Below are 23,986 nucleotides of genomic sequence, written 5' to 3'. Positions count from 1 at the left end.
GGGGAAGGTGAACAGCAGCACCACACAGGGTCATAACACTCAGACACGGGGCTCCACTGTCACTGGCCCCTGTGTTTTCCATCATTTCTATCCTAAGGAACACACCCTCCCCCCCTTGTCACACACAACCTTCTCCCCTTGAGCCCCATCCCATCCCATCCCTCCCCCTCTCCCCCACACACGCCATGGGACACAGCCTCTCGGTGACTCACCCAGATGGGGGCTTGTCTATGCATCTCCCCAACAGGGGAGCAGAGAGCCGAAAGGGCCACAGGAGGCCAATGGAGCTAGGCAGGGATAGAAAAGACTTCCCCTCCCTTCAGTCCCGTTAATCTCACCCATGAGACATTCCAGCACCGGGTGGGCTCAAAGCACCAACCTTCCCCTCAGCAACGGAAGGGGGAACCAGCTCTATCACATGGAAGGAGGCTCCCCACCTCTGCTGCTGCCATCCTGCAGCCTTTAATATGGATTTGTTTTAGCTAATGCAACCCCCACCCCCTCCGCTAATCCATCCATGAAACATGGAGACAAGCTCCTGAAAGCAGGGTCCAAGGGTGCAATGAGTTAGTGTCCAGTACTTACAGAGCAGTGCTGAGAGGAGTCATGCTGAGGTTGTGAGTTCAAACTTCATCTACAGCACTAGTTTCCTTTAAGCAAATAGCTTCTGCCAATCATTTTGCCCTGCAGAAAATACAATTGCAGCTCAGAAGACACCGAGGTCCCCTTGCTTTACAGAGAGCAGGGCAGATTCCACAGATCTCCCAGGCTCTGCTCTCCACCAGCCGCCTGTGTCAGGAGGGGTCGAGCAGAGCCCAGAGCACTGCCCCCGACTCCCCCTCAGTCTTTGCTCCCCAAACCACCTGTGGGCTCACCCTCTTCGCTGTGAGACTCAAACCCTGCCTGGCTTTCTGTATGTTGGGGGTTTTTTGTTGTCTGTCATGTTGATTTGCATGTGGGTCCTGTATGATTTTTGTGGATGCCATATAGTTTTGTGTGTGGGTGTATGACTTTTGCATGCAGATTGTTTTTTGCTATGTATTCTGGTATGTGGTTTTTGTGCTTTCCTGTTGTGGGCTTTTGCTGTATTTTTTGGTGTGGATTTGTTCTATGTTTTGTGTGGCTTTCCCTTGTGTGTCTATGGCTCTGTGTGCTGGGTGGGTTTGGTTTTTGTTTATGTCTGTGTGGGCCTGTGCAGTCTGTGATGGTCTCTTTCTCTCTGTTTGTCTCTCTGTTTGTATCTTCATGTGTAAATTCACTGGAACATTTCAAACTCTCCACAGCTTTGCCAATTTTCACCAGGAATTTTACTCATTAACAAATTCTCACTTGTTCCCTACCAGTTGGTGACCATCGCCCCAGGGGCCTGTCAGTCTCCAGGTCCTGATTTCCCATTGGCCCTTCCCCCTTCTATTGGGACTGGGAACTAGCCAACCAAAAAACCCCACTCAGTTTTAGTAAAGGGCCAACAGTCCCCTTACACAACCTGGGCCTGTGAGGGAGGGAGAGCTCAGTGGTTTGAGTATTGGCCTGCTAAACCCAGGTGTGTGAGCTCAGTCCCTGAGAGGGCCATGTAGGGATCTAGGATAACAATCTGTCTGTGGATTGGCCCTGCTTTGAGTAGGGGGTTGGACTAGATACCTCCTGAGGTTTCTTTCAACCCTGGTATTCTATGATAGGGTCACCACTGTTCAGAGAAACTAGCACAGGCTGGGCCCATGGTGTAATGGTTGGCATGCTGAAATCTGAGTTCAAATCTCAGTGGGACCTTGTGGTAAATCCCTGGAGATCCAAGTGCTTTCCTATCTCCAGCTGTATGAAAATGAGTTGTTTACCTTGTGCTGAGTGACTCATACCCCCTGGAGCCAGGTCTTTGGTTGGAATGGGGTCTAGAAGTGGCTATGGTTTGACTGGGTGTTTGGGATTTTTGATGCCCACACGTTTGGCCCTTGTGCTTTCTACCACACTTTTTCTCTTGCCCACATGGCGCTTGAAGAAAGGGGTGTCAGGGTCAGGTTTCATAGTCAGGAAAAGGCAGGAGGGAGGAAGAGTCCCAGGCTGGAGCCCAGCACCTCTCCTCCTCTGGGCACCTAGGACAGAGGCGGCTGGTGCTGACAGCTCCAAGGGACGGCTTAAAAGCCACAGAGCAACCAAGGGCAGGGCAAGAGGAGGGGAGAACCATGCCAATGCGTGGCCAGCAGACAGCCACAGAGACACCCAGCCAGGCTGCTCCCTGCTCCCTGGCATGCCGAACACCCACTGAAAACCACCCACAGCCAGCTGCTGCTGCTTTGTGGCCAACATCAGAAGATGGTAGGAAAGCAGGGCCAGCCCCCCTGGTGGGGCCTCTGACCGTTCCCACTCACGGTGCTGACTTTGGCAGTGGGGCAGGAGATTTTACCCCAAGAGGCTTTTCCCCAGCTGGCGAGAAGCAGAGAAACACCCAGGCTCCCAAGGTGCTATTTAGCAAGTACCGTCCAGCACAGGGACAGGCGCACATTTGGAAGAGGGAAACTGCTCCACACTCTAGCCCGGGCAGCTGCCCATTTTCTTTGGCAAGTCAGGAAGGGCAAAGGTGAGACTGGAAGCACCTGGGGCTCATGCCCCAGCCTTTGTGACACCCAACCCCCAACTCCTTCCCGGGGCTCTAGCTGAAGCCAGAGGATTGGCCTGAGCGGCCAAAAAGAGGTTCCAGCCCTGAAGGGAGCAGGACTTTCAGCACAAAGGTAAAACTACACCAACACAACCATGAAGAGACTTGAACCCTCAATCGCCTGATCCAAAGTCAGACAACTTATCCATTAGGCCATGTGGTCCAAGGAACAAAACCTTTCCAAGTACTTATTTGGAAAAGGCAGACACTGTGTTTCGCAGGTCCTCTACTGAGGGGGGCCGAGACTCTCTGGGCACAAGAAGTCGAGTTCCCAGCGAGATGTGAGACAATTCTCTGGAGCCAGGTACAGGACTTGGCAGGGAGGCTCAGGCATGAGGGATTGGGGTGCAGCGGACAGACCAGCTGTCTAGGTGCGGAGATTTGGTCTCACTGAGGAGAAGGAGGAATCCTGCTGACAGGCAGTGGCTGTGGAGAAAAAGTGGGATGTCCAGGCTGCTCCGGTCTCCTTCTTCCAGCTCCTCATCTGGCTGAGCTGCTCCACCAGCCTGGACAAGTCCTCTGCATGCACAGCAAATAGCCCAAGAGCCATTTCTGCCCAAACCTGTGCTGGGGGGTGAGCTTCTGTCTTCCCTGTCCCGTCTGCGCTAGAGCAGACCACTAGATTGAGAGAGACAGTCAACAACTATTAAGGCTAAGATTATATAAATGGCGTCACAGAAACTGTGACTTTCAGAGATCTCAGTGACATTTTCCACCTCAGCCCTGGGGCAGCAAGACTGGAGCTGTTGGCCGGTGGGGGCCTCACAGCTATCAGGCACCAGTGTCGGAAGGGGCTCCCACAGGCCCATGCCACCACGGATGGACCCCACAGCTCCCAGCTGCTGTGGGTGGATCCCAGAGCTCCCAGCCACCACATGGGACAGGGGGACCCTGGAGCTCCCAGTGGGGTGACTGGGTTATAAAGTCCGGTCAGCGGTGCTGCGGGGCTCAGGCAGGCTGGTCCCTACCTGTCCTAGGGCACCGCACTGTGCCCTGGAAGTGGCCAGTAGGTCCCCCCTGCTGCGCCGCTGACCAGGAGCCACCTGAGGTAAGTCTGCACCCCAACCCCTTGCCCCAGCCCTGAACCCCCCGAAACCCAGAGCCCCCTCTTGCACCCCAGAGCCCTCACCCCTCTGCACTTCAACCTCCTGCCCCAGCCCAGAGCTTCCTCCCACACCTGGAACCCCTCATCCCTGTCCTCACCCCAGAGCCATCACCACATCCTGGACCCTAACCCCCTGCCTCAACCCACAGCCCCCTCCTGCACTGTGAATCCCTCAGCCCCACACTGCAGCCTCCTCCTCCACCCCAAACCCCTCATCTCCCCACAGCTCCCACAGGCAGACCCTGGAGCTCCCAGCAGCCATGGGTGGCGGGGAGCCCCCACAGCCCCACCCCACTGCGTATGGACCCTGCAGCTCCTACGAGTGAACCCCAGAGCTCCCAGCTGCTGCGGATGGACCCAGGATTTCCCAACAGGCCTTGATGGCGGGAGGACCCCGCAGCCCCACGTCATTGCTCACAGACCCTGCAGCGCCGAAGCCCCGGGAGCTCCCGGCCGCCCCAGGCAGGAGCGGAGCCCCCAGCGCTCAGACACCGCAGGCAGAGCCGGGAGCTCCCAGTCACCGGGGGGGGGGGTGAGGAGAAGCCGCAGCCCCCGGCCAGTGCAGGTGGCCCCGCAGCTCCCAGCCGCCGCGGGCGGGCGGATGCCAGAGCCCCCAGCTGCCATCGGGACCCCGCGGCCCCCGGCCGCCCCGGGCAGGACCTGTCACCCCGCGACCGGCAGGAAACAGCCGTGCGCGGAAGCGCCTCGCGCCCTGTGACCCCCCCCCCCGGTGCTGCGGCTTCTCGCCAGGCGGGAGGCGGCGCCGCTGCTGCGGTCTCTGTTCCTCCGCCCGGCAGCGGGACCCGCCCCGCACAGCCTCGCACCGCTTCCCGCGGGCAGCGCTGAGCTCTGAGCGCACAAGGCCCTGGCGGCTCTGCCCCGCCTCGCTGTCAGACAACGTCACCAATGGGAGCTGATCCTGTCAGAAACGTCAGTTGGGGAGGGCCCAATGGGAGACCAGCTTTCAGAGACCCGCCCCGCACGAGGACCAATGGGAGATCAGCTGTCAGAAAACACTAGGCAGGCCAGCACCAGGCAACCAGGAACCGCCCCTCACCTCGAGGATCCAGACAGCCCCGCCCCCACCTCTCCTACCCCCCACAGCAGCAGCCAGCGCCGGGTGGCTCGTGTCGTGCCCCACAGCAATCCCCAAAGCAGAGTCTCAATTCCCTTCCCCCCGCTCTTCGTTAGGTAACGAGAACACCCCCACTTCTTACTTCCCACAACCTCCCCCCTTTCCCCCCGCAGCCCCTTCCCCATGTCTGGCCACACGCTCCCAGCTCAGGGTGACCACACACCCCGTCGGGGCAGCCTCTGCTCAGTCCGGCTCCCCACACCCTGCACTAAACATGTGGGGCCCAACCCCAAAACTTACTCATATTTTACCCCAATGGCCCCAAACTGCCGCTTTTAATATGCAAATAAGGTGCTGCCACACTCAGGCCACGCCCCAGCTCTGCTGTGGAGCCACCCGGCAGAGAACCAGGTGATATTTAAATTAGCCAGGACGTCGCTCAGTCATTTCCCTCTGCTCCCAGCAGGTGGCGCCGGAGAGCTCCGAGCTCGCTCCCTTCCCTTTCACGCGTCGGCTTCAGCCCCCGGGTTACAAACGCACCAACCGGGGAGCAGGAGTGTGGGGCTGCTCCAGGGTGACCAGATGTCCCGTGTTTAGAGGGACAGGCCGGTTTGGCTGGACTTTTTCTTATACAGGAGCCTATTACCCCCCCACCCCTGTCCCGTTTTCCACAGTTTCTTCAATGTCACCCTATGGCGCAGCTCTGCGGGGACGGACTTGCACACTTGGGAGCCATCAGCCGGATCCGCGTGCCTGGGAAGCTGCGTCCCTCCAGAGGCGCTTGGGAAGCCAAAGGGGCCGTGGGTGAGTTTGTGATGAGGTGAGTGTGAAGTGTGGAAGGGGGAGGGTGGCAAGAGGAGGTTTTGAGAGGAAAAACGGTGCTGCTGAGCTGGTAGGTGAGGGCAAGGTCCCAGGCGGGTGTTGTGTGAGGAGCTGTGTAGGCCCGGAAAGGCGTCCTGCTGGGCAAGGGCAGGTGAGGAGGGCCAGGGCTTTTCCCAGGGCTGTTGCTGCGCCCAAAGCCTTTGGGAAGCAGAAGAGGGCTAGGGGTGTTGTTGCCTGCTGGGGCCCATGCGACGGTGTAGGTGTACGCTGACCGTAGCTGGTCTGTGGGAGCTGGGGCCACTCATCATGCCCCTTTCCTCGTTAGTATAGTGGTGAGTATCCCCGCCTGTCACGCGGGAGACCGGGGTTCGATTCCCTGACGGGGAGGGTGACCCCTTTTGAAGGGGGGACAAAGAAATCCCTGGCCTGCCCGCCACATGCCTTGCATTCTCCTTCGACGGCCACTTCCCTTCGCACCCCGCACTGATGACTTTCACCTCCAGAGAGACAATTACCTCGCAAGGACACGCTGGCCCTAGCCAAAGCCTCCCCCGGGGCCTGCACGTGGGGGCACGTTTCAGAGCGGCAAAGGGAAATAGGCTGGCCAGGGGCATGAGGACAATGGCCCAGACAAACGGGGAGGGACTTGGTCCAGGGGTGGAGGAAAACAGAAAAAGGGACAGGCATGGGATTGGCTTCCTGTTTTTTTCCTTTGCTCAGCATTTGACCTGTGACTGTAATGGGGAGACTTGAGAAATACCTGTGGCCGCCGGCGAGGTAGGTGGCCGCCCTGAGAGCGCAGAGCTGAGCATTTTCCAGGGGGCTGCTGCCTGCACCCCCAGTGCCTGGCCGTGATCATATAGTGGTTAGTACTCTGTGCCGTGGCCGCAGCAGCCTCAGTTCGAATTCGGGTCACGGCATTGCTTTTTGGTGGGGAGGGGCTATCCTGCAGCACGCCTCGTGGCTCAGTCTGATGGCGTCCGTTTGCAAAGAGAGCCATCAGCCGGTCCTTAGTTTCTGCTTGGTAAAGGCAAGTCAGTGGGGTCCATCCATCAGAAAAAGAGTCCCAGGACTTCTTGCTGGGTGCCAGGGTCCAAAAGCAGCGCATTCCCTCCTGGAAAGGTCTGTGTTTGGAATGTCCGTCCAGTGCGCGTTGAAGGGAAGGATCTGCGTGCCTGGGAAGCTGCGTCCCTCCAGAGGCGCTTGAGAAGCCAAAGGGGCCGTGGGTGAGTTTGTGATGAGGTGAGTGTGAAGTGTGGAAGGGGGAGGGTGTCAAGAGGAGGTTTTGAGAGGAAAAAAGGTGCTGCTGAGCTGGTAGGGGAGGGCAAGGTCCCAGGCGGGTGTTGTGTGAGGAGCTGTGTAGGCCCGAAAAGGCGTCGTGCTGGGCAAGGGCAGGTGAGAAGGGCCAGGGCTTTTCCCAGGGCTGTTGCTGCGGCCAAAGCCTTTGGGAAGCAGAAGAGGGCCAGGGGTGCTGTTGCCTGCTGGGGCCCATGCGACGGTGTAGGTGTACGCTGACCATAGCTGGTCTGTGGGAGCTGGGGCCACTCATCATGCCCCTTTCCTCGTTAGTATAGTGGTGAGTATCCCCGCCTGTCACGTGGGAGACCGGGGTTTGATTCCCCGATGGGGAGGGTGACCCCTTTTCAAGGGGGGAACAAAGAAATCCCTGGCCTGCCCGCCACATGCCTTGCATTCTCCTTCAATGGCCGCTTCCCTTCGCACCCCGAACTGATGACTTTCACCTCCAGAGAGACAATTACCTCAGAAGGACATGCTGGCCCTAGCCAAAGCCTCTCCCTGGCCTTCCGCCCCCGGGCCCAGCTTCGGGGCCTGCACGTGGGGGCACGTTTTAGAGCAGCAAAGGGAAATAGGCAGGCCAGGGGCATAAGCAATGATTTCCCAACCCCCCCCCCAGTTTTGTGAACTAGTTTCATGCCAAACCTGGTGGCTGAACTTTGCGACTTTGTCCTCACCCACAACTATTTCACATTCGGGGACAATATATATCTTCAAGTCCGCGGCACTGCTATGGGCACCCACATGGCCCCACAGTATGCCAATTTTTTTATGGCTGACTTAAAACAACGCTTCCTTAGCTCTCGTCTCCTAATGCCCCTACTGTACTTGCACTACACTGAAGACATCTTCATCATCTGGACTCATGGAAAAGAAGCCCTTGAGGAATTCCACCATGATTTTAACATTTTCCATCCCACCATCAACCTCAGCCTAGATCAATTCACTCAAGTGGTCCATTTCCTTGACAGTACTCTGCTGATAAGCGATGGTCACATAAACACAACCCTATACCGGAAACCCACTGACCGCTATACTTATCTACATGCCTCCAGCTTCCATCCAGGACACACCACCTTATCCATTGTCTATAGCCAAGCTCTAAGGTACAACCGTATTTGCTCCAATCCCTCAGATAGAGATAATCACCTACAAGATCTCTATCAAGCATTCTTAAAACTACAATACCCACCTGCTGAAGTGAAAAAACAGGTTGACAGAGCTAGAAGAGTACCCAGAAGTCACCTACTACAAGACAGGCCCAACATAGAAAGTAACAGAACACCACTGGCCTTTACCTTCATCCCCCAATTAAAACCTCTCTAGCGAATCATCAAAGATCTACAACCTATCCTGAAAGATGATCCCTCACTCTCCCAGATCTTGGGAGACAGGCCAGTCCTTGCTTACAGACAATCCCCAAACCTGAAGCAAATCCTCACCAGCAACCACAGAACAACAACACTAACCCAGGAATCTATCCTTGCAACAAAGCCCGATGCCAACTCTGTCCACATATCTATTCAAGTGACACCATAATACGACCTAATCACATCAGCCATGCCATCAGGGGCTCGTTCACCTCCACATCTACCAATGTGATATATGCCATTATGTGCCAGCAATGCCCCTCTGCCATGTACATTGGCCAAACCAGACAGTCTCTGTGCAAAAAAATAAATGGGATGTAAAGCAGACGTCAAGAATTATAACATTCAAACACCAGTAGGAGAACACTTCAACCTCTGGCCGTTCAGTAACAGATTTAAAGGTGGCAATTTTGCAACAGAAAGCTTCAAAAACAGACTCCAACGAGAAACTGCTGAACTTGAATTAATATGCAAACTAGTTACAATCAATTTAGGCTTAAATAGAGACTGAAAATGGCTGAGCCATTACACACATTGAATCTATTTCCCCATGTTAAGTATCCTCACACCTTCTTGTCAAACTACCTTAAATGGGTCATCTTGATTATCACTACAAAAGTTTTTTTTCTCCTGCTAAGAATAGCTCATCTTAATTAATTAGCCTCCTCTTAGAGTTGGTTGGGCAACTCCCACCTTTTCATGTTCTCTGTGTGTATGTGTGTGTGCATATACATATATCCTCACTATATGTTCCATTCTATGCATCCGATGAAGCCATTTATCAACATTGAATTTCAGCTGCCATTTTGTTGCCCAATCACCCAGTTTTGTGAGATCCCTTTGTAACTCTTCGCAGTCTGCCTGGGACTTAACTAACTATCTTGAACAGTTTTGTATCATCTGCAAATTTTGTCACCTCACTGTTTACCCATTTTTCCAGATCATTTATGAGTATGTTGAACAGTAATGGTCCCAGTACTGACCCCTCTGGGATACCATCTCTCTCCATTCTGAAAACTGATAATTTATTCCTACCCTTTGTTTCCAAGATTTTAACCAGTTACTGATCCATGAGAGGACTTCCCTCTTATCCCATGATGGCTTACTTTTCAAAAGTCAATTTAAATTAAATACATTTTTTAAAAATTATATATATTTTTAGAAATCTAGACCTGTTACGTGTAACTTGCATTATCCTTATGTTAAATTTGCATTATCCTAACAAAACATTTACTTTATTCACATCTATTTTATATATCTCATTTGCCCTGACACCCCCCCTGTGAATTCAAACACCCCCCCTAATTTCAATTCCTGGGGAAACTACTGGGCGCCGCCTCCTGCCTGGCGAGAAGCCGCAGCACCGGGGGGGTCACAGGGCGCGATGGGCTTCCGCGCGCGGCTGTTTTCTGCCGGTCGCAGGGTGACGGTTCCTCCCCATGGAGGCCGGGGGCCGCGGGGTCCCGATGGCAGCTGGGGGCTCTGGCATCCACCTGCGGCAGCTGGGAGCTACGGGGCCATCTGCAATGGCCGGGGGCTGCGGCTTCTCCTCACCCCCCCCAGTGACTGGGAACGCCAGGCTCTGCCTGCAGTGTCTGAGCGCTGGGGGCTCCCTCTCTTGCCTCGGGCGGCTGAGGGCTGCCTGGGGCGGCTGGGAGCTCCAGGGTCTTCGGCGCTGCAGGGTCTATTAGCAATGACATGGGGCTGCAGGGTCCTCACGCCATCAATGCCTATTCGGAAATCCTGGGTCCATCCGCAGCAGCTGGGAGCTCTGGGGTCCACTCGTAGGAGCTGCAGGGTCCACACGCAGTGGGGTGGGGCTGTGGGGGCTCCCCGGCCACCCATGGCTGCTGGGAGCTCTAGGGTCTGCCTGTGGGAGCTGTGGGGAGATGAGGGGTTTGGGGTGGAGGAGGGGGCTGCAGGCTGCAGGGTGGGGCCGAGGGATTCAGAGTGCAGGAGGGGGCTGTGGGTTGAGGCAGGGGGTTGGGGTCCAGGACGGGGTGATGGCTCTGGGGTGGGGGCAGGGATGATGGGTTCCAGGTGTGGGAGGAAGCTCTGGGCTGGGGCAGGAGGTTGAAGTGCAGAGGGGTGAGGGCTCTGGGGTGCAAGAGGGGGCTCTGGGTTTGGGGGGGGTTCAGGGCTGGGGCAGGGGGTTGGGGTGCAGACTTACCTCGGGTGGCTCCTGGTCAGCGGCGCAGCAGGGGGGACCTACTGGCCACTTCCAGGGCACAGCGCGGTGCCCTAGGACACGTAGGGACCAGCCTGCCTGAGCCCCGCAGCACCGCTGACCGGACTTTATAACCCAGTCACCCCACTGGGAGCTCCAGGGTCCCCCTGTCACATGTGGTACCTGGGAGCTCTGGGATCCACCCATGGCAGCTGGGAGCTCTGGGGGCATCCCGCTGCTCTCAGTAGCTGGGAGCTGTGGGGTCCATCTGTGGTGGCATGGGCCTGTGGGAGCCCCTTCTGCCACTGGTGGCTGATAGCTGTGGATCTCTGACAGTCACGAATTCTGTGATTCTGTGACCCCCTTTATATAATCTTAGCCTTAATCGTTGTTGACTGTCTCTCTCAGTCTAGTGGTCTGCTCTAGCACAGATGGGACAGGGAAGACAGACGCTCACCCCCCAGCACAGATTTGGGCAGCAATGGCTCTTGGGCTATTTGCTGTGCATGCAGAGGACTTGTCCAGGCCGGTGGAGCAGCCCAGCCAGATGAGGAGCTGGAAGAAGAAGACCTGAGGAGCCTGGACAGCCCTTTTCTCCACAGCCACTGCCTGTCAGCAGGATTCCTCCTCCTCCTCAGTGAGACTAAATCTCCCCACCTAGACAGCCGGCCTGTCTGCTGCACCCCAGTCCCCCATACCTGAGCCTCCCTGCCAAAGCCCTGCACCTGGCTCCATAGAATTAAGTCTCACATCTCACTGGGAACTCGACTTCTTGTGCCTAGAGAGTCTCAGCCCCCCTCAGTAGATGACCCAAGAAACACAGAAGGGCTTGGAGAGGCTTTTCCATTATAACTGTGTGGCCTAACGGATAAGGCGTCTGACCTCGGATCAGGCAGTTGTGTTTGTGCAGTTTTAACTTTGTGCTGAAAGTCCTGCTCCCTTCAGGGCTGTAACTTCTTGGCCGCTCAGGCCAATGTTCTGGCTTCAGCTAGAGCCCCGGGAAGGAGTTGGGGGTTGGGTGTGACAAAGGCTGGGGCATGAGCCCCACATACTTCCAGTCTCGCCGTTGCCATTCCTGACTTGCCAAAGAAAATGGGCGGCTGCCCGGGCTAGTGTGTAGAGCAGTTTCCCTCGTTAAAATTTGCACCTGTCCCTGTGCTTGAGGGGGTTTGCTAAATAGCGCCTTGGGAGCCTGGTTGTTTCTCTGCTTCTCGCCAGCTGGGGAAAAATCTCCTTCCCCACTGCCAAAGTGAGCACCTGGAGTACGAACGGTCAGAGGCCCCACCGGGGGGGTTGGCCCTGCTTTCCTACCATCTTCTGATGTTGGCCACAGAGCATCAGCAGCTGGCCTGTGGGTGGCTTTCAGTGGGTGTTTGGCATTGCAGGGAGCAGCCTGGCTGGGTGTCTCTGTGGCTGTCTGCTGGCCACACATAGGCATGGTTCTCCCCTCCTCTTGCCCTGCCCTTGGTTGCTCTGTGGCTTTTAAACCTTCCCTTGGCGCTGTCAGCACCAGCCGCCTCTGCTCCAGGTGCCCAGAGCAGGAAAGGTGTGCTGGGCTCCAGCCTGGGACTCTGCCTCCCTCCTGCCTAGCCTGACTATGAAGCCTGGCCCTGGCCCTCCTGTCTTCAAGTGCCATGTGGGCAAGAGGAAGAGGGTGGCAGCTGCAGGTACAGGGACCAAAGTTGTGGACATCAGGTGAAGCAGCGAGAAACAACCATCCGGTCAAACCGCAGGAATCTCTAGCCAGACTGTTAAGTTCTGGGACCCCAACCTATAGTGGCCAGTCCATTGAACCAACTGGACCAAAGACCTATCTCCAGTGGGCATCAGTCAGGGCTGCTGAATTAATTTTGCTGGGTGTAAGTTAATTAGGGGAGTGGGATATAATTGGTTAGAGAATTCTGTTACGATTGGTTAGTCACATTTCAGTAAAATGATTGGTTAAGGTCTAGCTGAGAATATTACTATATAAACGGGTCAAACAGGAAGTGGAAGGAGAAATTGGCATCATGCTAATGGAGGGGGGATGGGAATAGGGAACAGGGACACAGGCAAGGCTCTGCGGTGTCAGAGCTGGGAAGGGGACACTGGGGAACAGACTCTGTCGGTGTATAGAGATAAGCCCGACTGGTGTGAAGGGTTTCGGAATCTGCTTGCTTGGAAACTAACCCCAGTAAACATCCCTTTGTCTGTGCTTCCGACTTCTGGTCTTTTGCTGCTTGCTGTCTGCCTGACAAGAGCCAGGGAAGTGGGCAGGGGAAGGGAAAGCCCTTTAACAATGGCTCCTTGCTCCTCTCCCTCCAAGCTCAAGGATGGGCAGGACTCCAGGCTCTGCTTGAGGGATCCTGGCAGGGAGAAAGGTTTGTAGATTCTGACCTGCACTCAGGAGAGGAGGTAATAAGTGCTGGGGGCATTTTTGACTCATCCTCAGTGTCCCCTGGGCTGGAATTCTACATTCCACAGGGCCAAATGAGGGGGTGACACCACTTGGCTAATGAAAACCAGTGCTCTAGGTGAGGCTTGAACTCACAACCTCAGCAGAGTTCCTCTCAGCACTGCCCTAAAAGTACTGTGTGCTAACCAATTGCGCCACTGGAGCACCTGTCAATTACGCTTCTCCGAGACCCCTAGGTTGATACAGGCATGAGCTAGGGGCTGTGTGCAAGCAGGGGTAGGTCAGGGTGCAGGCAGGGGGTAGTTAGGGGCTGTTTGTAGGCAGGATGGAGCTCAGGGTGCTGGGAGGAGGGTAGCTAGGGGCTGTTTGCAGGCAGGATTGTAGGTCAGGGAGCAGGCAGGGAGTACCTAGGGGCTGTGTGCAGGCAGGGGGGAGCTCAGGGTGCCGGGAGGAGGGTAGCTAGGGGCTGTTTGCAGGCAGGATTGTAGGTCAGGGAGCAGGCAGGGAGTACCTAGGGGCTGTGTGCAGGCAGGATGGAGCTCAGGGTGCCAGGAGGAGGGTAGCTAGGGGCTGTGTGCAGGCAGGATTGTAGGTCAGGGAGCAGGCAGGGAGTACCTAGGGGCTGTGTGCAGGCAGGATGGAGCTCAGGGTGCCAGGAGGAGGGTAGCTAGGGGCTGTGTGCAGGCAGGATTGTAGGTCAGGGTGCAGGCAGGGAGTACCTAGGGGCTGTGTGCAGGCAGGGGGGAGGGTGGCTAGAGGCTACTCCAGAGATATACAGAAGAAGCCTCGTGCTGCCCACAGTCCTTGCACCCAGGGCGCCCCGTGGGAAGATGAGCCGCTGGGACACCAAACGGATCCATGTCCAGGGATGTGACAGGCTCCTTCCATGAGCACAAAGCAGCAAACCCCGCAATGGCCCCAGCTCCCCATGGCGCGGAGGGCGAGCGCTTGCAGGGGAAGGCAGGGCACACAGGGCTGGCTCGGGGCTTTGCCAGCGTGAACAGCGGGGAGATGGCAGGCAGCTGGCAAAGGGGAGCCCAGGGCCAGCTGTTAGGATGTGGATTTTCACGCCTGTCTGGAAAGGCCTAGACATTAACAATGGAGGTAGATGATTCTCATGTAGCTAGTCACAGAGGTAGGGAAAACAGAATCACAATCACTGTTTGCCGGTGTAAGGGCTTCTCTTCCTGGGACAGTCTGAGGCCCTGCTCTTTGGCTACGCCGCAGGGGCCGCCATAGGCTGGGAAGCGAACGGTCACGTCCTCACCAGTCACACTGAAATAAGGTGCTACTGGGATGTTGGGAATACAGTCCTGTCCTGACAATGCCCAGCACCACCAGGTAAAGATGGTTAAAGAAAACTTAGTTTGGTAGCGTCCTGTCTGGCAAGAACTCACCTATCAATAGCAGGGCTGTGACACCCTCATTTCTGTGTTGTTCTATCACTGTAGTCCCCACTTCCCTATTGTTTGTCTGTATAATCGCTGTCTGGGTCTGTGATTGTTTCTGTCAGCTGTAGAATTAATTTTGTTGGGTGTAACCCATTTAAGGTGGTGGGACATAACTGGTTAGATAATGGTGTTAGGGTTGGTTAGTTACATTTCAGTAAAATGAGTGGTTAGGTCTAGCTAAGCAGAACTCCAGTTTTGCTATATAGTCTGCAGTCAGTCAGGATGTAAGGGGGGGGGGGGGAATTGGCATCATGTTTTGCTAAGGGGGGGAATGGGAACAGGGACACAGGAAAGGCTCTGTGGTGTCAGAGCTGGGACTGGGACACTGAGGAAGGAAACTGTAATCGTTGCTTGCTGGAAGTTCAACCCAATAAACATCTAATTGTTTGCACCTTTGGACTTTGGGTATTGCTGCTCTCTGTTTACACGAGAAGGACCAGGGAATGGGAGGGTGAAGGGATAAGCCCCCTAACACTAGCTAACATCTAACATTTGAACCTCTTCTTTTCACACCGTTGCTCATTCTCAGGTTCTTCTTCGTCTCCAGACAGATCCATTCTCTTCCAGGACGGCCTTGCTCTTTCTGTCTGTTTCACTCATGGATGTTTTGGAGTAAACACTCCCCTTCCTTCTATTCTCAGACAAACACTAGTATGAACTGTTTGCTGCTGATGGGTTTAGAAAGCATTTGTGGAGTGGAAGATGCCATTTCTGGGGGATTGTTCCCAAGCTGCAGTACTTTGTGTTGAAACATCTCCCAGCTTCCTTGGTGAAAATAAGACCAAGGTTTCTTTGCAATATACAAGAAGAATAGAACTTTTCACCCCAGATGAGCCTTGAACCCACAATCCTTGACTTAAGAAGCCAATGCCTTATCCATTAGGCCACTGGGGCCCGGGAAAGAGGGATGGAAATTTCCTCTTAGGACTGCACATTCCTCACATTCACTCCGAAGCCAAATACCCCATTTAATCGCCTTACAGAAACGTCTGCATCCCCTGGCAGTGAGGCAACTGGGCAGGTCGCTGACAGAGCTGAGCACCACCTTTCTGCCAGCCATCTTTAGAGAAGAACCCCACCCTGGAGTCACCCCTCCCTCCTTCAGCACCTCCACGGCTGTGGCTCTGAGTGGCAGTAGGATGATTAGGGGGCGAATCCGGGGCTGGAAGGGGGGTAAAGTCGGCCTGTAAGGAGTAACCAGGTGGGGCAGACCCAGGGGGAGGCTGTGGGCTGCTGGTTGGTTGTTGGGATCCGAGCTCTAGATCAAAGCTGCACAGTGACCTGACACCCAGGGATATAGGGCCGACATAGTGACCCCCTTACTGGCCTCGGTGACCCCCAAACCCTTGTTACTAAGGGCATTGAGGAGTCTCTGTCCATTAATAACTTCTGGGAGCTCCCCAGCAGGCTGCGGGCGTCAGCCGCCTCCTGACACACAGGTCAGACTCTTGGTGCTGTGCCAGCCGCCCCCTCGCTTGCAGGCCCAGTGAAGGAAGCAGAAGGCCCGGTGCTGGCAGAAGAGGGTTTTGATTAATCGACCTCTGTGTTATGGGCACAGGATGCTTCCACTGTGTCCCTCTGCTGGCTTTTCTTCAGCAGTGCCTAGCGGCCCTGGCTCCAGGCTAGTGCCTGGTGAGCTCTGGCACTGGCAGGAAGCCCTGCAGGGTGAGAGAGAAATGGACGAGACAGGCCGGCTCAAAGACGCCTCCCTCCCACTTCCCTGTACGCTGTGCAAAGCTCTTGGCCTGCCTCATGCCTCGTCAGGAAAGCGCGGCCATGCGGCCCAAGCCTGAGTCACGTCCGCAGCCTGGCCCGCCCCGCCCCGGCTGACAGCGCGCAGAGCCACGCGAGTCAATGGCAGGTCGAGTCGGGAGCCTCGGCTCTTTCCCCTGACAGCCACACACACAGCGCTGCCTAGCGCCCCCAGAGCCTCCCTCGTGTTCTCCCGCAGCAGCTGCCTGCCGGTGTGGGTGGGAAAAGGGGACCAGGAAGCACTGCAGCCTCATTCCAGGACAGGAGGCCCTCGCCACGCCCAGGCCTGCCTCTTGCCTTCAGCCCAGGCAGCCAGAGGTGCACCAGGGAGCTCCCTGGCAGGCTGCCGCTTCGCCTCAGCCACCTCTTGCCTCATGGCCTAGGCTCTTGGTGCTCTGCTGGTCACTGGCTCACTTGAAGGCCCAGAGGGTAAAGAAATAAGTGCACATATAGCAGAGGATGGTTTTGATCTATCAACCTTGGGGTTATGGGCCCAGCATGCTCCTGCTGCACCACTCTGCTGGTTCTTTAGGCCCTCCCCCTACCACCCAGCTGCCGCTATCCGGATTAGTGCCTCACGCGCTCTCGCACTGGCAGGCAGATGCACAGGCTGCTAGGCAGCTGCCCTGGTCACAGAATTTTACAGCTTCTACAGGGTAAAAGGGATCTGTTTGGGGTTTGGACCCCATTGGGAGCTGGGTGGCTGAGTCCCGGAGACGGGAGCACTTCTTAAACTGTTTTCAGTTAAGCCTTCAGCTTGTGGGGGACGAGGTTCAGCCTTGGATCTGTGTCTGCAGCAAGCAAGCGCGTCTGGCTCAATCCCCCCCCTGTATTAGCAGACTAAAACCCAGAGCAAACGCACACGCCTTGCAAAGGAACAGGAGCCGGGATCTCGAACCAATGTCAACATTTTATTAAGATGACATTCCAAGAAAAAAAAAAGTGTACGGTACATAGTTTAGGCGTAGAAGTTTCTGGTGCTCAGGGAACAACGTACAGCTTACCCAAGGGGTGCGAAGTTCGGTTTTAGATCGGGTGGCGTAAGAAATACATAATCTGCAATAGCCCGGACTGGGGGTAAAAGGTTAACGTACAGACACTGAGTTAGGAGGGTATGTTGTCCATGTGAGGGCTACGTTCAGGAGTGGAGTATAACGAGCGGTTACGACGATGAGGATGGATTGACCCGCGTTTGGTGACTTTTGACGTCCAGTGTTTTTTAATCTTTGCCACAATCTACTTGAAGCAGGGTCAGTATGAACTCTACCCCGCCATCTGTTGGTGATCTGTTGTCAAGGCCTTTTGGGGCTGATATCATTTGGCATGGTTACACCCACCCCGGATTGCATGATGGGAGTGCTTGTCCAAACGGTGATTTCAGCTGCTGTGGGATTCCCAGTCTCTTTGTTATTGGGGCAGGAGTAATCCAGTGTATTTTCCTGTTGTTAGTACTTGAACCTGCATGGAGACACCCGAGTGGGTGTCATGTCCATTACTTTAACAAGGGGTAGGTTATTATTTTATCAAGAGCCAAATTTCTTGGTCAAGGTCTAGTCAATGTCTAGATACCAGAGAAAATAATACACTGATGTTATTAAGAAGAATATAGAAAGATTTTTGCAGTCACTATAGGTATAACTATGATGATTGTTTTATGTTTCACTCTTTACATCTGACACCACCACTGCCTTTCCCTTTAGTCTTGTAGTTTACCAAGGGTAAAACTACACATCACTTCAGATACGAGGGAGTGTTTGTGTTCATTCCTGCTAGCTACACAGGGGTTTGACGTAGCTGCTTTCAGTCCTCCAGCTCTGCTAGGATAAGTAGCATTTCAGGCTGTCACTGAACTGAAGAAGGGAGATCATTTTTTGACAGGTTATGACTCCTCCTAAAAGTGTTTGTGTGGCTGGCAGCCCTGGTTCCCAGGTCTCTCCTGAGGGAAGAAAGTTTCTGTGCAAAATACTAAAACTTTTAACAGAGAGGAGGGAAAGGCGATGGCCACATGATGGGGCCAGTATGTACCACAACATGGTTCTTTTCTGTGGGATGACTCTGAACACTGACTGATCTCCACTCCCTTGTGTTTGAAGAGATGTTTAGTTGTGCACTTGGGAACCTATAAGGCTGAAGCAATTTTATGGATGGTGACACTAGGACTGAAGGGTTATTTAATGTTGTAGAAATTGTTAAAACCACTGAGCTTAACCTGGAACTGCCTGTTGTTAAAGGCTGGTTTCCCCACGTCAGTTCCATAAACTCTGCTAGAAACACCCTGGGTTCTCTCCTGCCTCGGTGGGAACTGGAGGGAATCGTCCCCTGCTGCCCTTGGCTCCAGGCTGGTTTTTCTGGGGAGGGGACGTGGAATTGATTTGTTTGCTGTTGAGAAGGGAGCCAGGCCAGTTCTCAGGGAACGAGAACTCCCAGCATCTTCCCAGCCCAGCCCAGGCTGCTGCCCTGTCCCAGCCTCTGTTCCCCTGGGGGCCCTGCGTGTTTGACTCTAGAGCAGGCTGGGAGCAGCAGCTGAGGCAGAGGACAGCCTGGGCCGGGCAGACGCTAGGAGCAGAGCACCAGAGGCCTCTACTGGCTCCCTCCTCAGCAGGAAACAATCAGTCCCCACCCGCTCCCCGGGACAGCAGCCTGGAGCCAAGGGCAGTGCCCAGTGGGGGTTTCGATTTTTCCTCTTCCTGGGGTGAGCAGGGACCTGGGAGTGTTTCTAGCAGAGCAGTTGGAACTGAATTGGGAACCAGCTTTTAATAACAGGCAGCTCAAGTTCAGACTAATTTTGTTACAATTTTCTTTATAATGTAAAATAATTCAAAAGTAAACGGGCAGGAATGATTGGAACTCTTTTCTCCCGGGCATAGAAAGAAACGGCTTTTTGGCTTTTCATGGTACGGGAGTCAGGTTCATTCACCGTTCGGAAGCAACGTGCTCAGAAGCCTGTTGTGTTTTATTTCTTAGGTTCTGCTGCTGTCATGTAGCCATTTCCTTCCCCTCCTTTCTGTCCAAAGCGCAGAGCCCAGTTCCTCCAGGGAGAGGACATCTTTCATCTTTCCTTCCTCAACAGCCCCCTTCCTTGGAGTGCCCTTTGCTGGGGTCTGGGTGAGGAACAGCCGTTTCTGAGGATTAATTTCACACCATATTTGGTGTTGATATATAGATTTTATAGGCAGACTAGATCACTAGGTACCTCTGCTCTGACCTGATTCAGAACAGAGTCCAGAGAATTTTACCCAGTGACTCCTATACCCAGCCCAAGATCTTTTGGCTGAACGAGGAGGGTTCATTCAGAAAGTCATCATGTTTGGATGTAAAGGTGTGAAATGATGGGGAAATTGGCCCCTCTTTCAAGTTTAAATGTTGTAACTTCTACATCTAGACCAGGGTGGCCAACCTGAGCCTGAGAAGGAGCCAGAATTTCCCAATGTAATTGCCAAACGTGCACCTTTGTATGCAACTACAGAGTCAATTGTGAACCTTCCCATCATTATCAGTATCCCTTTGAAATGATGATGGTGATGGACACTTGGCTCGATATCCCAGTGTGCCCTGGACATCTACATGTTGCATTAGCCAATCCAACCATTTGGCACTTACAGATGGGCAACTCTGTATTGTGCCTGAGTCTTGTACAGCTATGAAAGGCTGGTAGATGCCGATATTTTCCCCTCTTTTTAACCAGCACTAATACCAGGCCAGGCCAGGGCTGGGAAGAGAGAGAGAGCAGCAGGTTTCCCCTATTGTTTCCTGCTTGCTTTTTCTTGACTAGCTTCACCTCTGCACCAATTTGCACTTTTCCTGTGTGAGCCTGGCTAGCTCAGTTGGCAGAGCATCAGACTCTTAATCTGAGGGTCCAGGGTTCAAGTCCCTGGTCAGGTGATAAACTTCTCACTGTGGTTGTAAAAGTCTGAATTTCAGGCACCTTCTTTGGTGTTACTCTTTCTCTTCAGGATTTTGCTTTTCCTAAGAAGGGCCTTGTGGAGGGGGGATTGAAGGAGCAACTCCTTGACATCCTCTTTGTCCTTGCAGGCTGGAGGAATAAAGGCCTCTGGGCATAAAGCATGTTCCTCCCCTGCACACACAAACACCCCTAAGGAATTAGAATCACCTGCGCCTTCCCCTGTCCTGCTGGATCCTCAAATGAGGATGCTCTTCAGCCCAAGCCCATGTCCCCTCTACTCCCAGTGCCCCTCAGACCCAACCCTCAGTCCCTCCTATGCTCACTGCTCCTCACTCCCAACCAGAGCCTGCTCCTCTTCACCCTTCTCCTCTGTCCCAACCCACAGCCCCCTCCTATTCCCAGTGCCCCTCAATCCCAACCCACAGCAGCAGGTGCTTCAGACCCCCTCAGGAAGATTTTCTTGCAAGGTTTCGTGTATGAGTCTGCATGTGGATTTTACAGTATGTTGGAAATAGGTTGTGTTGCTGAAATGATCACTTTTGGCTGGTGTTGGATTCCCAGTCTCCTTGTTATAGGGGCAGGAGAAATAAAGGGTTGTTATCCTTGATGTGTGAATCAAGGACTCAACCCTGGGTATAAACTAAATGAGCTGCCCACAGATTCTGGCAGCCACAATGAGCATTTGGTGCGAGAGCCCAGACCTGCCCCTGTCCCAGAGGGAGGGGGTCATCTGTGAGGGGCTTGGACCACTGACTTATCAGCTCTTAACTCCCAAACTTTCAGTAACTCTATTATCAGTACCTGTGAGTGTAATTTAAACCATAAGAAAAACCACACTGGGCTAGACCAAAGGTCCATCTAGCTCTGTATTTTGTCTTCTAACAGTAGCCAGTACCAGGTGCTCTAAAAGCATCTCAACAAGGCATCACTGGGAGTTGAACCCAGCATCTCCTGTTTACAAAACAGGTACTTTAACCAGCTAAACCATGGTGCCTGCCTGTGACTAAGGTACAGTGTCTGTTCACACCTGACTCCTTACATATCCACCTGGGCCTGACAACCTTTGCTTGTGTTTGGATTCTGCAAAGCAGAGGAGCAGGTGACATTTTCCTTGCAAGCTCTCTGTGTGTGTGAATCTTTGGCCAGGTCTGCACTACAAAGTTATTTCAGCAGAATTATATTGCTCAGGTTTGTGAAAAACACACTATGCTCCCTCGGTCGGCAGCTTGTGGCTGGTGCACACACTGCAATGCCATGTCTGGCGACAAAACTGCCCTGTTTTGGTGACAAAATAAAATCACTTCAATGAGAAGCCTAAAGCTTTTGCCAGCAAACTTAAAGTGGCAGAGTGTCAGTGTTGACGCTGCTGTTCATTATATCACCATAACTGGCCTGTGCCAGTATCCCACAATGCCTGCTGTGAACTCGCCTGCCCTGCATTCCTGCTACAGAGCTATGGGCCCCTCCCCTTTCATAGCTCTGGGAAGTTCTGACAGCTGAGCCTGCTGCTCTGCTCCGGCAGCCAGGAGCAAATCACTGCCGTGGATGCTGCTCTCTCCCGCCCTGCGAACACAGAGCAGGGTGGTGGGAACTTCCTTACATTGGGAGGGCACCGGCATCCGAACTGTGACACCCCCAAGGACACCCATTCCTTCGAGGAGGCTCTTACCTTCTAAATAGGGATGGCTGGTCTCTAGTAAAATCACTAAAAGGGAAGGCGAAAACTCGAAAGAGGTTCCTCCTGGCGCTCACGTCCGTGAACCCAAATACTCTCTCAGTCCTCAAAGAGAGACCTGGAGAATGAGACTTGCTGAAGCAAAGCCACAGGGGTCTCTGAGGTTTCCCTGGCCTCTTGCCCCTGTCCTGCCTGGCTGATGTCAGCATCTCTCTGTGAGGTGTCCACCTCCACACCACCTTTGACCAATAGTCTGAGGTCCTGCAAAAAGCCTTTGTGATGTCACTGCCGCACCCCTCCTTTGCTGTGCTAATGTCCTGCCTCTGCCCAGGCACTTGGGAGGTTTGAACTAGTCCCTGTGGATCACCCCACTCAAGGAGCGTTCGTTCTAAGAAGCAAGCCGGCTAGACAGGAAAACATCAGACGCTGCTCCCAATGCTACACTCAGTTTTTCAGAAATTAGTCGACTTTATGGCCAGAAGAGACCATTAGAGCATCTAATCTGACCCCCTGCATATCACAGGCCTCCTGTATGACACAATAGCTACTTTTGGGGAAAACACATTCCAGAAAGGCATCTAGTTTTCATTAAATGACATCAGGAGATGGAGAATCCACCACTTTCCTTGGTAGCTTGTTCCTGTGGTGAATTATCCTCGCTGTTGAATATTTGTGCCTTAGTTGTAATATGTAATACGTCTTTCCACCTTCCAGCCTTTGGGTCTTGTTATGCCTTTCTCTGCTCGATTAAAGAGACCTTTAATACCCAATCTTTTCTCTCCATTAAGACACTTCAAGACTTCAATGAAGTCACCTGCCAATCTTCTTTTGATAAGCTAAACGCGTTGAGCTCTTTCAATAGCTCACTAGAAGGCATTTTTCTCCAGCCCTCAGAACATTTGGTGGCTCTTTGCTGACCCAGCTCCAATTTCACAACATCTTTTTCAAATGAGGACACCAAAACTGGAGGCTATTCCAATATCAGTCTCACTGATGCCATGTCACCTCCTGTGATGTTATTGACATAATCTGTAACTGTATAGATCACCGTTGCAACCACTATTCTATATTTGCAGCCAATATTGTAGAAAGGTTGTCGTGTAAGGGGTCTGTGGAGAGGTTCTGATTAGAATTATGCTATCTCTAGATGTGTATCATTTTTATAGTTGAGGTTATGAATATTGGCTCTATGCTGCCGGTATTTCAAACTTGTGCTCTGCTTCCGGGGAACACTCCAGCCAGACAAGTTGGTGTCAGTTCTGCCTAGCCTGCTTGGTGGCCCATTAAGGACCATCAGCTATACAATCGACCCATTGAGAGAAGGCAGATACCGCTGGAGGGACTTTGCTACAAACTGAAGCTCTATACAAAGGACTGAATGACCCATCCCAGCTATGGATGTACTCCATAGACTTTATTTGGACCTGCAGAGTTTGCGGCGGAAGCTGTGCGGCTCTGTTCACGATGGCCGAGAAATGGTGCGAAATGGTTAGTTGAAAGAGTCGATAGAAAGAGGAGAGGACATTCAAAGTGGATTCAACATACCAGGAGACAGGTGGTGCACCGTGCTGCACCGTCTGCTGGCAGCATGACGTCTGCCGTAGCTTTCACGGAGGGAGGAGCAAGTGACGGCACACACCCAGAAACATCTGCGAGAATATTTTTGCCCCAACCCTGGGATAGCTACCACAGTGCAATGCTCCGCCACTCCATGCTAGCCTCGGTACTGTGGACGCACTTCCCCGAATTCACATGCTTTAGTGGGGACATAACATTGAATGTATGACCTCGATTCAGGAAATTTGAATAAAATTACTTTGGGGCACTTCGGTGGTGGGTCCCGGAGCGGAAGGACTCCCCGCTGCTGAATTGCCACCGAAGACCTGGAGCGGAAGAATTTCTGGGGGTCTGGGCCCCACGAGAGTTTTCTGGAGCCCCCGGAGTTAGTGAAGGACCCCACTCCAGGAGCCCTGAAAAACTCTTGTGGGGGCCCCTGCAGGACCCAGGGCAAATTGCCCCACTTACTCCCCCCCCCGGGCAGCCCTGATGGGACCTGGAGCTACTGTTATTTCAGGACTCCTGTGAGACCCTAAGCTGGTTGGTTTGCACTCTGCTCTCATTGCTTCCCTCTCGGGACTCTTTCTCCTCCTCCCTCTCTGCTGCTCTCCTCCCCTAAACACTGAACCCAGCCCTTGCTGCTGCCAACGCCAACTAGCAGAAGGGCCTATAAGTCCCCTGCCTGAGGGGAGGCCAATGCATGTGGGGGGCCTGTAGTGAGGCGGCCTGGCTCCCGGCGGCCCCTGAGAGAGAGGAACCAGAGC

The 23,986-nt window shown here is 53.9% G+C and overlaps 3 non-coding genes across 3 annotated transcripts; all 3 read left to right on the top strand.

The window, feature by feature from the left end:
- Nucleotides 1-5,970: 5,970 nt before the first annotated feature.
- Nucleotides 5,971-6,042, top strand: TRNAD-GUC. Its single transcript has one exon. It is a non-coding gene; the product is annotated as a tRNA-Asp (tRNA).
- A 1,172-nt stretch (nt 6,043-7,214) lies between these two features.
- On the top strand, nt 7,215-7,286 carry TRNAD-GUC. The gene has a single exon. It is a non-coding gene; the product is annotated as a tRNA-Asp (tRNA).
- Nucleotides 7,287-19,895: 12,609 nt separating this feature from the next.
- On the top strand, nt 19,896-19,968 carry TRNAK-CUU. Its single transcript has one exon. It is a non-coding gene; the product is annotated as a tRNA-Lys (tRNA).
- Nucleotides 19,969-23,986: the final 4,018 nt, after the last annotated feature.

This window comes from Mauremys mutica, unplaced genomic scaffold, assembly GCF_020497125.1.
Source record: "Mauremys mutica isolate MM-2020 ecotype Southern unplaced genomic scaffold, ASM2049712v1 001330F_np12_obj, whole genome shotgun sequence".
NCBI classification, from domain to species: domain Eukaryota; kingdom Metazoa; phylum Chordata; order Testudines; family Geoemydidae; genus Mauremys; species Mauremys mutica.
This window is presented reverse-complemented; position numbering and strand designations above follow the sequence as displayed.